At 44.1% G+C, this 13,297-nt stretch overlaps 1 long non-coding RNA gene across 1 annotated transcript in view; it reads right to left on the bottom strand.

Moving 5' to 3' along the window:
- Window positions 1-1,203: 1,203 nt before the first annotated feature.
- Window positions 1,204-13,297, bottom strand: part of LOC149136684 (uncharacterized) — a 77,498-nt gene continuing 65,404 nt past the window's right edge. Inside the window, exon 2 of the long non-coding RNA XR_016241197.1 lies at window positions 1,204-4,213. This is a non-coding gene — a long non-coding RNA (uncharacterized LOC149136684). The remainder of the gene's footprint in view (window positions 4,214-13,297) is intronic.

The raw sequence follows: 13,297 nt of genomic DNA, 5'->3' as shown, positions 1-13,297 counted from the left end.
TAGATGCAGGACCGGCCCTAAGGTTGCTGGAGCCCAGACGCAAATTTTTTTCCCACGAGAGTTCTGGACCCCAGTTGTGAACTCATTTGTATACAACCAATCAGAGCTCAACTATCAAACTAATTCATGAGCGCATAACAAGTGATGGGCGATAAGATAAGGTCACTTGGTTAAGGAATGACCATGCTTCTTTTCTCTTTTAATAATGCTTGTTGTTCTTGTTCTTGTTTCAACTATGACTGCCTTTGTTGTTGATTACTTTGTAAAACCGTAAGGGGAGAGGGTTTCTAGCACATCACCCTCTACCCATATTTTTCCCAGCCGCATCTTTACCATATGGGGCCCTAACAAAATCCGATAATAGGTATAGATGCAAATCTATCTAATTACTTGTCTCCTTCTAAAATCAGGCATAACTTGGCAATCGGTCGATTTACAACACCGTTCTACGTCTTGAGTTTACTTGGTAGAGTGTGTTTTGTTAACTTGACATCGAGGTCAAGATGAGCTCTGGTTGGCTGTATGCAAATGAGTTCATTACTGTGGTCCGGAACTCCCGTGGGGAAAAAAATATCGCACCCCGGGAAAGCTGAACTTTGGCGTGTACAAGCTGACGGTCGTGAAAATTTCCTAGTCTTTGTCACACCATCCTTGGTACCCCCTAGCACATGGCGCCCCGGGGGACTGCCCGAGTTGCCGGCACCTTGAGCTGGCATATATGTGAGTGTGCGAGTTGTATGTGTGTGTGTGTGTATGTGTGTGTGTATGTGTGTGTGTGTATGTGTGTGTGTGTGTGTGTGTGTGTGTGTGTGTATCTTTGTGTCTGTGTTTGCTCCCCAACACCTTGTGACAACGGGAGTTGGTGTGTCAATGTTTACGTAACTCAGCGGTTCGGCAAAACAGACCTTTAGAATAAGTACTAGGCTCTTCAACAGAAAGGAATAAGAGAATATAAAGACAGAAAGAATAAAAATAAAAAAAACTTGTGGATTTAGCTTACGACGAGCTTCTTTCAGTTTTTGTCTATCAAATCCACTGCCAAGGCTTTGGTTGGCCCTTGGTCCGGTTTTTTCTTTTTCCTTTTTTTTTTGTTTTTGTTTTTGTTTTTGTTTTTACTTCTCCTTATTTGGCTTTTAGAAACCAGATGCAGTCACATCTGCAGGGTGTGTATATTGTCCTAAACAACTAGCGAAGGCATGTGGCTCAGTGATTAGGTTATTCGGCGAACGATCGCAATGTCGTGAGTTCGAATTCCTGCGGCGCGTCGCATCCTTGAGCAAAACACTTTATTTCATGTTGCTCCATTCCACTCAGCTGGGAAAACTGTTCTGCTGATCGGATCGACTGGAACCTTCGTCGTGGTAACCTACGGAGTGCCATTTTATTAAACAACTTAAAGCGGAGATACCCATTCGCAGACATAAAAATATTGAGAGGGAAAGAGGGAGAGAGAGAGAGAGAGAGTGAAAAAGAAAGGGAGAGAGAGAGAGAGAGGAGACAGGAGAGAGAATGAAGTCATCGTGAATGCAAACAGAGATAGACAGATATTTAGATAGATAGATAGATAAAGAGAAAGAGAGAGAGGGAGAGAGAAAGAGACATATAGACAGACAGACAGACAGGCAGATAGACAGACAGGTAGACAGACAGACAGAAAGGCAAAAAGATAGATACATTTCTTTTATTAGCCACACAGGGCTCAACAAAGATGGGACAAATACAATGTAGAGCTTTTCTTTTTGGGAGGGGGAATGAAAAAAAAAGTAGGGGTGTGTCGATCAAAAGGGATCGTAGGAAGGGAAAAAGGGGGGAGTTCGATCAAAAGGGATCGAGAAAAAAAAAAGGGGATCAATAGAGATCGTGTATCACAGTAATGTTCTCGTGTAAAAAGAGGGGAGGACAGTTTAGGTTTAGCCGTGGAAAGAAAAGCCTACGGAAAAGACCACGGTAACCTTGGTCAATATTCTCATTGAAGAAACTGTAACAGTAAGTGACTCTCTTTTGCCTTTTTGTTTTTTTTTCCTGGATTTTTTCTAGTTCATAGGGTTATGCTCAAGGTGGCTCCGTCATTCACACGTGCCATCCTTGCTACATTCACCCATCATTTTTTGAAGCATTCACTAGACATGACTTCCCTTTCTACTCTAACCTTCCTCTTCAGGTGATACTTGAAGAAGTTGATGAGAGATTGCCCAGAAATGAAAGTCTTTGTCTCTAGACCTTTCAGACGCGCCCACCATACACATTCTTTCGCCATAGCCACAAGTACGATGAAAATAGCTCTTCCTTCCCATTTAAAGGAAGGAGGCGCGACAATATTCACGATAGACTCGGCTGATAGACCGACTCGTTCCACACGCGATAGCAGTTGCTCGACGTAAGCCCACAGCTCGGAAATGGTGGGACACTGTACGAGTGCGTGCAGAACGGTTTCGTCACTCTGCCCGCATCTCGGACAGGTCGGCCCCGTGTTTCTCGAGCCATGCCTGTAGAGCTTATCCCGAACGGGTAGTGCTTCTCGATAGCACTGCCAGGCCAGGGATCTCTGGAAGTTGTCCATAGGTCCCGGCCCGAAGGTCGTCTTAAACAGGCGGGTCAGGTATTCCTCGTCGACACCCAGGTTCGCCCCGAGATCGTCGTCGTACCTTCCCTCCACTAATCCACTATAGAATGCGTTAGTTGTGATGCAGTCGCTCCAGGTTGACCCGGGTTGTTGGAGTTGCCTGAGAGCAACGCGACACTCGCGGTGCCATTCACCCTTCCTCGGCCTCTTCTTGATCCATGACTGCAGTTCGGTCATGGAGTCGAGCTGCGGGAAAGCGCGCCGCACAAACGGTGACCACACCTGTTCACCGTTCTCTACGTAGAGCCGGAGATGTCGCAGTTTCAGCGCATAATCAACCACGGCATGCCCAGTCCTCCTTTTAACGGGTGTTGGCAGCAAACGGATCGCCTAATCATCGGAACGCTTCCTTTCCACAAGAAGCGGAAGAGGATGCGCTCCAGCTTGGTGATGGTAGGGTCGGGACAAGGAACCACGGTCAGGCGGTAGTAGATGATGGACGCGATGTACGTGTTCGCCACCTCCGCCCGACCTTTTAGGGAAAGCTTCCTCTCGGCCCATTGCCGGGCTAGAGTGGCCACCCTTCTTGTTAGATAGATAGATAGATAGATAGATAGATAGATAGATAGATAAAGGGAGAGAAAGAGAGAGAGAGAGAGAGAGAGAGAGAGAGAGAGAGAGATAGAGGGAGAGAGTGACAGACAGACAGACAGACAGACAAACAGACAGACAGTCAGAAAGACAGACAGACAGACAGATAGATAGATAGATAGATAGATAGATAGATAGATAGATAGATAGATAGATAGGTAAAGAATAATAATGAATGATGTGGGGATAAATAGAGGGAAGGTAAGAGGAGATCGCTGAGAGAAAGAGAGATAACGAGAAAAGAAGGTAGATACAGAGCGAAAGAGAGAGAGAGGGGGGACAGAGAGTGGGGAGTGAAAGAGAGGGACAGACACACTGGCAACCATAAGAAATGACAGAAAAAATAAATGACAAAAAGGAAGAACAGAAGAAAATGAAGAAAGGAAAATCGATAATTATAGTCGAGATTGGTTATTGAACAGTGTGAGGGAGAGAGGGAGAGAGAGAGAGAGAGAGAGAGAGAGGCGGGCGAAGGAGGAAGGGTGGTTGGTAAATGTGTAGAACGTGATGTCAATATGGAGGTCAGGGTTAGTGGGCGGGAAGTGGTTGGGGTGGGGGTGTCTGTATGCGTGTGAGGGGACAGAGAAGAGTCTAGACGGAGGTGATGACGGGATGATTAGGGGCGGCGGTGAATAGGGTGAGTGAGGTGAAGTGGTGCATGTGTACATGTAGACACACTCACACACAGACATATATATATACACATATATATATACACACACATATACATATATATGTGTATGTGTGTGTGTATGTATGTATGTATGTGAAGAAGATTGCCGTTTTCTGGTGTCCTACATGTTGATGCGACTTGATTCTTCAGGAATCCATACAACAAATTTCTATCTATCTATCTATCTATCTATCTATCTATCTATCTATCTATCTATTTATCTGTCTGTCTGTCTGTCTATCTATCTATTTATAACTGATGTTGTAGTCCATTTCTTCAACTAAACCCCTGAGGGCAGTTGCTCCAGTATGGCTGTGGTCCAATGACTGAAACAAACATAAAAAAATTATTAAATAAAAATGGAAAAATACACATTAAGCACAGTCCATCACCAACGAGCGAAAAATACGTAAACAAACAAGAGACAAGTACGGGACAAAATACCAAAATAAGTCTAACTCCTCCTCAGTTGTCGACTGTTTATTACTGCCTATTTGGTGCTTTTAACGACAAGACTGGAAAACTTCATAAGACAGCAGCATCTAGAAAGTTTTAAAATACGAAATTTGTGAAGAGTTAGGTCTTCGATCGAACAAACGACGGCAGAGTGAACTACGGAAACGATTGACGGAGTATATATATATTATATATATACCCAAAAGAAGGCAACAGTGTCGAACTCCCTCCTTCACGAAAAGGCAGTCGCATAGGAATGGTCACTGATAAGGTGATTACACTGGCGGTGCTTAAGAATGGCTACAGGCTTTGGGCTAGAACGTATAAAAAAAAAGAAAAGAATATTATCAATACCACATACTTAAACACCAGTAATTACGTGTTTTTGCCTAGGAGTGAGGTTTTGTCTGGGAAAAAATCCCATTAAAACAATATATGCTCCAAAGCTAGACGAAATAGAATTGACCCAGAAGTGATCTCGAAAGAGACAGATATGCATTTCGCCGTAGTTGCAGCTTATCAATGTCGCGTATTCGTGTAATTTCAGAAACGTAATGAAAACTACGCACAAAAAACTGCAGATTCTGACGTTAGTCTTATGTTTTATTTATATCTATCTTTTTGTTTCATTCACTAGACTGCGGTGATGTTGGGGCATACATACATACATACATACATACATACAAGCATGCATACATGCATATAAACATACATACATACATACATACATACATACATACATACAAATACACATACAAACATACATACATGCATTCATACACACATTCACATCCACACATACACGGACACACACATACACACACATAAATGCGACGGGCTTCCACACAGACTCCGCCTCCCCAATTTGCTCACAAAGCATTATTCGACCCCGACTCATAAAACACCTCGTTTGATGTTTTACGAGTCTGTTGTCCACGAAAGTCTAAGTAATGCAGAGCTAAGTCAAATTCCTTGGCATCCTTCTACTTGCCGTTATTCAACTGTTCTGGATTGAGTCTTCGTTTGTTTTCTCGTTTTTAAAGGTACACGCGTGGCTGTGTAGTAAGATGTAAAAATGCATTGTAAATAAACAACGACCGATAAAAATCGTATACAGGCATGCTTCCCAACCACATGGTTCCGGATTCAGTCCCACTGCGTAGCACTTTGGGCATGTGTCTTCTACTATAACCTCGGGCCGATCAAAGCCTTGTGAGTGGATTTGGTAGACGGAAACTGAAAGAAGCTTGTTGTATATATATATATATATATATATATATATATATATATATATAATTGACTGTTAAATCCTCAAGCCTTTTTTTATTATTCTCTCTCTATTGTTTTCATTCTCTCTCTGTTTATTTCTTTGTGTTGAAGAGCGTAGGCTCGAAACATAAAAAACTTTCTCACCTTCCCGAGCGTCAAACTAATACACCTGTTTGTTGTTTATACACCTGTCTTCGTCTATTGGTTTTCTGTAAATTTCAACTATATATATACATATGTATGTATGTGTTTGTGTGTCTGTGTATGTTCCTCCACCTCTGTCGCTTGACAACTGCTGTTTATGTGTTTACGTCCCCGTAACTTAGCGGTTTGGCATGAGCGTCCGATGGAACAAGTACTAGGCTTACCAACAATAAGTACCGGGGTCAATTTGTTCGGCTAAATGCGGTGCTCCAGCATGGCTGCAGTGATTTGATTGAGGCCATTTTGGAGCACCGCCTTTAGTCGAACAAATCGCCCTCAGGACTTATTCTTTGTGAGCGTATTACTTATTCAATCGGTCACATATGCTGAACCGCTAAGTTTCGAGGACAAAAACACACCGACATCGGTTGTCACGCGAAGGTGGAGGGACACAGACAAAAGGACACACATATTTAAATACACACACACACACACACACACACACACATATATATATATATATATATATATACGTATATACGACGGGCTTCTTTCAGTTTCCGTCTCCCAAATCCACTCACAAGGCTTTGGTCGGCCCGAGGCTATAGCACAAGACACTGGCCCAAGGTGCCACGCTGTGGGACTGTACCCGGAACCATGTGGTTGGGAAGCAAGCTTCCTACCACAGTCACGCCTGTATACGAATTTTATATCGTTTATTTACAATGCATTTTTCATTTATGTGTGTATATACATATACATATATATATATATATATATATATATATATATATAGATAGATAGATAGATAGATAGATAGATAGATAGATAGATAGATAGATAGGTAAATAGATACATTTCTTTTATTAGCCACACAGGGCTCAACGAAGATGGGACAAATACAATGTAGAGCTTTTCTTTTTGGGAGGGGGAAGGAAGGAAAAAAAAAAAAAAAAAAAAAAAAAAAATTGGTGGTGTCGATCAAAAGGGATCGTAGGAAGGGAAAAAGGGGCAGTTCGATCAAAAGGGATCGAAAAAAAAAGAAAAGGAAAGGCCGATCAATAGGGATCGTGTATCACACAGTAATGTTCTCGTGTAAAAAGAGGGGAGGACAGTTTAGGTTTAGCCGTGGAAGGAAAAGCCTACGGAAAAGACCACGGTAACCTTGGTCAATATTCTCATTGAAGAAACTATAACAGTAAGTGACTCTCTTTTGCCTTTTTGTTTTATTTTTTTTTTTCTAAATAGATAGATAGATAGATAGATAGATAGATAGATAGATAGATAGATAAATAGGTAAATAGATAACTTTCTTTTATTAGCCACACAGGGCTGCACACAGAGGGGACAAATACAACTGTAGAGCTTTTCTTTAAAAAAAAAAAAAATCCGATCAAAAGGGATCGGTAGGGGCAAACAAAAAAAAAGGGGGGGGTATCGTATATCACAGAAAATGTCAATTGTGTAAAATGGGGTAACATTAAGTTTATCCATGGAGAGAAAAGCCTACGGAAAAGACCATGGTAACTTCAGCAGGAAATAGACACATGAGAGCGAAGTGCTCTCTCTCTCTCTCTCTTTTAAAAAAATTTTTTTTTTTTTCTCGATTTATAGGATCATGCTCAAAGAGGTGTCGTCACTCGCACGCACCATCTTTGCTACATTCACCCACCTTTTAATGAAACTTTCACGAGACAAAAACTGTCTCTCTATTCTCACCTTCCTTTTCAAGTGATACTTGAAAAAGTTGATGAGCGATTGGCCAGAGAGGTAAGTTTTCGTCTCTAATCCTTTCGCTCGGGTCCACCACACACATTCTTTCACCATGGCCACCAGTATGATGAACACTGCCTTGCCTTCCCTGTTGAGGGACGGTGGTGGAGCAATTTGCACAATAGACTCGGCTGACAAGCGGACTCGTCCCACACGTGACAGCAGCCGTTCGGCATAAGCCCACAGGTCGGAAATCTTTGGACACTGCACGAGTGCGTGCAGAACGGTTTCGTCGCTCTGACCGCATCTCGGGCATGTCGTTCCGGTGTGTCTCGAACCGTGCCTGTAAAGCTTATCCCGAACGGGTAATGCTTCTCGATAGCACTGCCAGGCCAGGGATCTCTGGTGGTTGTCCATAGGTACCGGCCCGAAAGTTGTCCTGAACAGGCGGGGCCCAGATTCTGCCCGAGATCGTCGTCGCACCTCCCCTCCACTAATCCTCTATAGAACGCTTTTGTGGAATCAAAGTTGCACAAGATTGGTCCCTGTTTAATCCACGACTGCAGTTCGGCTAAGGAGACGAGCTGCGGGAAAGCGCGCCGCACAAACGGCGACCACACCTGTTCACCGTCGTCTATGAAGCGCCGGAGATGTCGCAATCTCAGCGCATGTCTGCGCATCATCAACCACGGCATAACCAGCCCTCCATTTAGCGGCTGTTGACAGCAAATGGATCGCCTAACCATCGGAACGCTTCCCTTCCACAAGAAGCGGAAGAGTATGCATTCCAGTTTGGTGATGGTAGGGTCGGGACAAGGCACGACAGTCAGACGGTATTCGATGACGGATGCAATGTTCGCCACCTCCGCCCGACCTTTTAGGGATAGCTTCCTCTCGGCCCATTGCCGGGTGAGAGTGACCACCCTAGTCGTTATTTCGCCTCAGTTCTTCTCCATTTGGAGGTCCGGACCGAACCAGACTCCGAGCAATTTAACCGGCCCGTCGGTCCAGCGTCCCACAGTGGAGACGCTGTTAGACGGCATGGGCTTGCTTCTCCAGGTGCAGAGCCGCAAGCCCACTGACTTATCCCGGTTAATTTTTGCTCCCGTTACCGCTTCGTATTCTTTTAGTCTCTCGCCGACCAGCTCGATGTGCTTTTGGCTCGACACTATGACGGTGACGTCGTCCGCGTATGCAGACACGCTCGTCCCACATCCCAGCTCCCGTGGGATGCCCCTCAGCTTCGCCAGCTTCCGCAGCAGAGGCTCAAGAGTCAATACATACAGAAGGGCCGAGAGGGGGCATCCTTGACGAACCGAACGCATGATGCCGAAGGGTCTGGATAGATGACCATTTACAAATAGATAGATAGATAGAAAGAAAGATAGATAGATAGATAGATAGAAAGAAAGATAGATAGATAGATAGATAGATAGATAGATAGATAGATAGATAGATAGATAGATAGATAGATGTGTGTGTATATATATATATTTATGTATATATAAAATCCACCTCACCACCGCTGCCATCACCACCACCCATATAAGAAGATTAACACTCGTAACACCTTCAGACACTAACACAACAATGGCAGAAAGAACAACATCAATATGAAAGCTGCCTACCTCACCCCAACCCCGCCACACACATCGGCAACATTATTAACAAGTGCAAAAGTAACGCCATAATCACCACCACCACCACCACCACCAACGGCAACGAGAACGGCTTTCGCCTCCACCGTTACCGCCAATGTGTACAACAATAGCACCACCACCACCACCACCACCACCACTACTACCACTGCCACCGCCAACACCTGTTCCAAGTTCTACGGCTGATATATTCCCACCAACATCGCCGTCACACACGCGCCACTACCACTGCCACCGTATACTGTATGTGTGTGTGTGTGTCTGTGTCTGTATGTGTGCGTGTGTGTGTGAACGTTTCTTTATGTGCGTGTGTTCGTGATTTTTAAATATGGAACAATATATATAATATATATATATATATATATATATATATATATATATACATAACTGAATGTGTGTGTCTGTGTGTGTATGTGAATGTGTGTGTATGTGAATGTGCGCATAAATGTGTGCTGTTGATAGTATATGTCTGTATCTGTATTAATGGGTTTGTGTATGTGTATATATGTATATGCGTTGGTGTGTTTGTGTGTCTATATATATATATATGGGAGGGGGTGCCGGCGTATCAGCGTGGCGATATGTATCAGTATGTGTATACGTGAGTGTGTGTGTGTGTCTATGTTTGTGTTTCTGTGTATGTATGTGTGTATGCGTGCGTCAACCACTTCCCTTTCTCCACCACATCCAGTACCACTATATAAATACCATCACCACCACCAACAACAACTGCACCGCCACCACCACCACCACCACCAACAACAACAACAACAATAACAACACCATCACTACCACCAGCACCACCGCCATAAATGTGCCACCAACTGCAACACCGCTGCCATTTTAATATCGTCACAACATACAAAGAAACAATATCACAGCGACCCCACCACAACCACCACCACAACCACCTCAGCATAACGGCCAACCACACCCTAACACAATCACACTAACACACACACACAAGCATATGCACACCAACGCCTACGTCACCATTCCCACCGCCACTATCAATGCAGAACCATTCCCCTTCCCACAACCCCCGTCTACAGCTTAATCACTCACCTCCCCATCACGGACGCCGCCACCATTTTCACCACTGTTAATTAAATCCTTACTTCCCCCTCTCCCACACGAATTAACAAGACCAACACACACACATACATGTACACATACACACATAACACTTGCACGCGCGCACACACACACACACGCATACACATACATGCACACGATAACGCCATTACTTTCAACTTCAACACATACATACTCACACAGACACACATATACACTCATATACACACACGCATACACAAACACGTCGGCACTAGCAGTCCTACGACATACACACGCACAAACACACACACACACAGACGTATACACCACCACCAATTGCTTACCTTCCCGATACTACAACCACACACACACACACACATACATACACATATATATATATTCACGGTGGTGCACCAGCATGACCGCAGCCACTTGGCTGAAACACATAAATAAATAAATAAATAAATACATACAAGCACACATATACGCCAGTTTTGCACTTCCACACACACGCACATACATACGCACACAGATACACGCGCGTACGCACATACCAACATTTGCACCTCCCCCACCAACCCCATCAACACCTATTGTTTCTTCATTCCCACTCCCACCCCCATCGCCAACCACAAACACTGAACACACACACACATAGCTACGCCACTACAAACAATTATTTCCACCTCCCCTACTCTCACACATCCATCAACCTAACGCCCTACATAGCGTCACACACACACACACACACATATACAGACAGATACAACACATACGCACATAGATAAACACAGATACATACCATCACACACAGATTATGAGCGTAATACTAGAGACACACACACACACACAGAGAAGCACACGCAGACACACACACGTACACATACATACTGACGCATAACGCCACGACTGATGACCACATATGCCAGAACACACATACATACATACATACATATATATATATATATATATATATATATATATATATATATATATATATATATACACACAAATACACGCACGCTAACAGACGTATTCAACTACGCACACATATACGCCGACACACACACAGACAGTGAGACGGACACATATTATAACCACTACCATCAACAGACACACATACACACCAACATATATACATACATACATACATACGCACAAACACATAAATACAAATACAGACATACATGTTCACACACGCACAGACAAGATGCACACACACACACGTTCAGACGTATATAAATTATATATATATATATATATATATATATATATATATATATATATATATATATATATATATATATATATATATATATATATATGTCAATCACAAACACACACACGCACGTTAACGCAGACATATACTAACACACACACACACACACACACACACACACATGCAATTATAGGCATATTTCATCACATAGCAGCTACACGTACAGGCACATACAAACACACACACTCACACATAACCACACACAAAACAATACAAGGACACACACACAGTCTGACAGACATATCACCACATTTACAACAGCCACACATACAAGCATACACTAACACATATACACACGCGCGCGCAGACACAGACACAGACACACATCTCACATATACATGTCACTTATACACACGCAAACACACACACATACACACATACACACGCGCGCACATATACGCCTTATGAATGTCTCCGTTATGTACCACTTGTTACTACATCCTAAACCATCACCACCACCACCACTACCACAAAAAGCCCAACCTCAACCACTTCAACTGTGACCTATACCCTACCATGTACCACATACTAACGCATATACACTAGCGTGAACTAGGCGCAGTCGCCGCCGCCACCATCAAGTAATATAGTCACCACTGCCACCACCGTCACCATCATTATGTGGACACCGTCACCACCACCGCCATCGTCATAATACAATCACCGCCACCGTCACCTTTATCTTTATTGCGCAGTCGTTGTCTTCCCCACTCCTGCCACCACCATTGTTGTTATGTACAAACATCATCCCCGCCATCGCCACCATTATCTTTATAGTGCAGTCGACGTCACCACCGCTTCCTTCGCCATGATGTAACACAAGCATCGCGTTAGCCGCCGTCGCCCCTATCAACAGTACTATTACCACCATCGCCACCACCTTCAAACAAACAGCAGCTTCACCACCACCCTCACCGCAATTCTCAATGTCATCACCACCATCGCCACCATGTAAATGCAACAATTGTCACCACCACCTCCACCACTACGTAATAATACCACAGCCCCAACGCCTCCCCCAGGATAAGTGTTACCTCCGTCAACAACTTCGCCACCATCACCAAGTGTATTTTCGCCACCTCCGCCATCACATTGATACAACGCATTCGCCGTCACCGCCACCAACGAACGCAGAATGCAACTACCCCCTACCACCATCATTCCCTCACCTGCCATTCGCATCAACACTACTTCTACCAGCCCCATTCCACTAATATCATCCCCTTCCGAGCACCACCGCCGCCACCAGCAACAATACAGTTATCTACCACCACTACCACCACCATCACCATCACTGCCGCTAACATCTTCGTTACGACCATCTCACCGCCGCCAACAACAATGCAATCCCTACACATCCCCCTCTCAAGCTCCGCTACCACCATGAACACTATCACGACCACCGTCACCGCCCGAACTTCTCCCACCGCCACCATCACTATTACGACCACCACTGTCGCCGCCGTCGTCACCGCCACCACTACACACTACTCTCTCTGGTCATGGCCGCCATTAAACGCCAAGTCAAACTGTTTGGCTGACTGCCAGTCCTGCTCTTCACCCCCTCCCTTTGTTTGACATCTCACTCTCAGTCTCTCACGTTCGCTCGCTTTCTCTCTTACTGTCTTTCACCCTTTCTTTCTCCAAGCAATTGTCTTCACATTTAACTCTTCTCCCCCCCCCCGCTCTTTCTTCCTCTCCCCACTTCCCGCCGTTTCTCCCCGCTTCCTTCTTCCCCCCTCTCTCTCACACTATAAATATATATTTATGTATATCTAAATACACACACATACTTATATACACATCTTCAAGCTTATATATAAATATACATAAAT

This window comes from Octopus bimaculoides, chromosome 3 (assembly GCF_046866305.1).
Source record: "Octopus bimaculoides isolate indiv1 chromosome 3, ASM4686630v1, whole genome shotgun sequence".
NCBI lineage: Eukaryota > Metazoa > Mollusca > Cephalopoda > Octopoda > Octopodidae > Octopus > Octopus bimaculoides.
The sequence above is the reverse complement of the archived record's forward strand: the minus strand, read 5'-3'. Positions and strand labels throughout refer to the sequence as shown.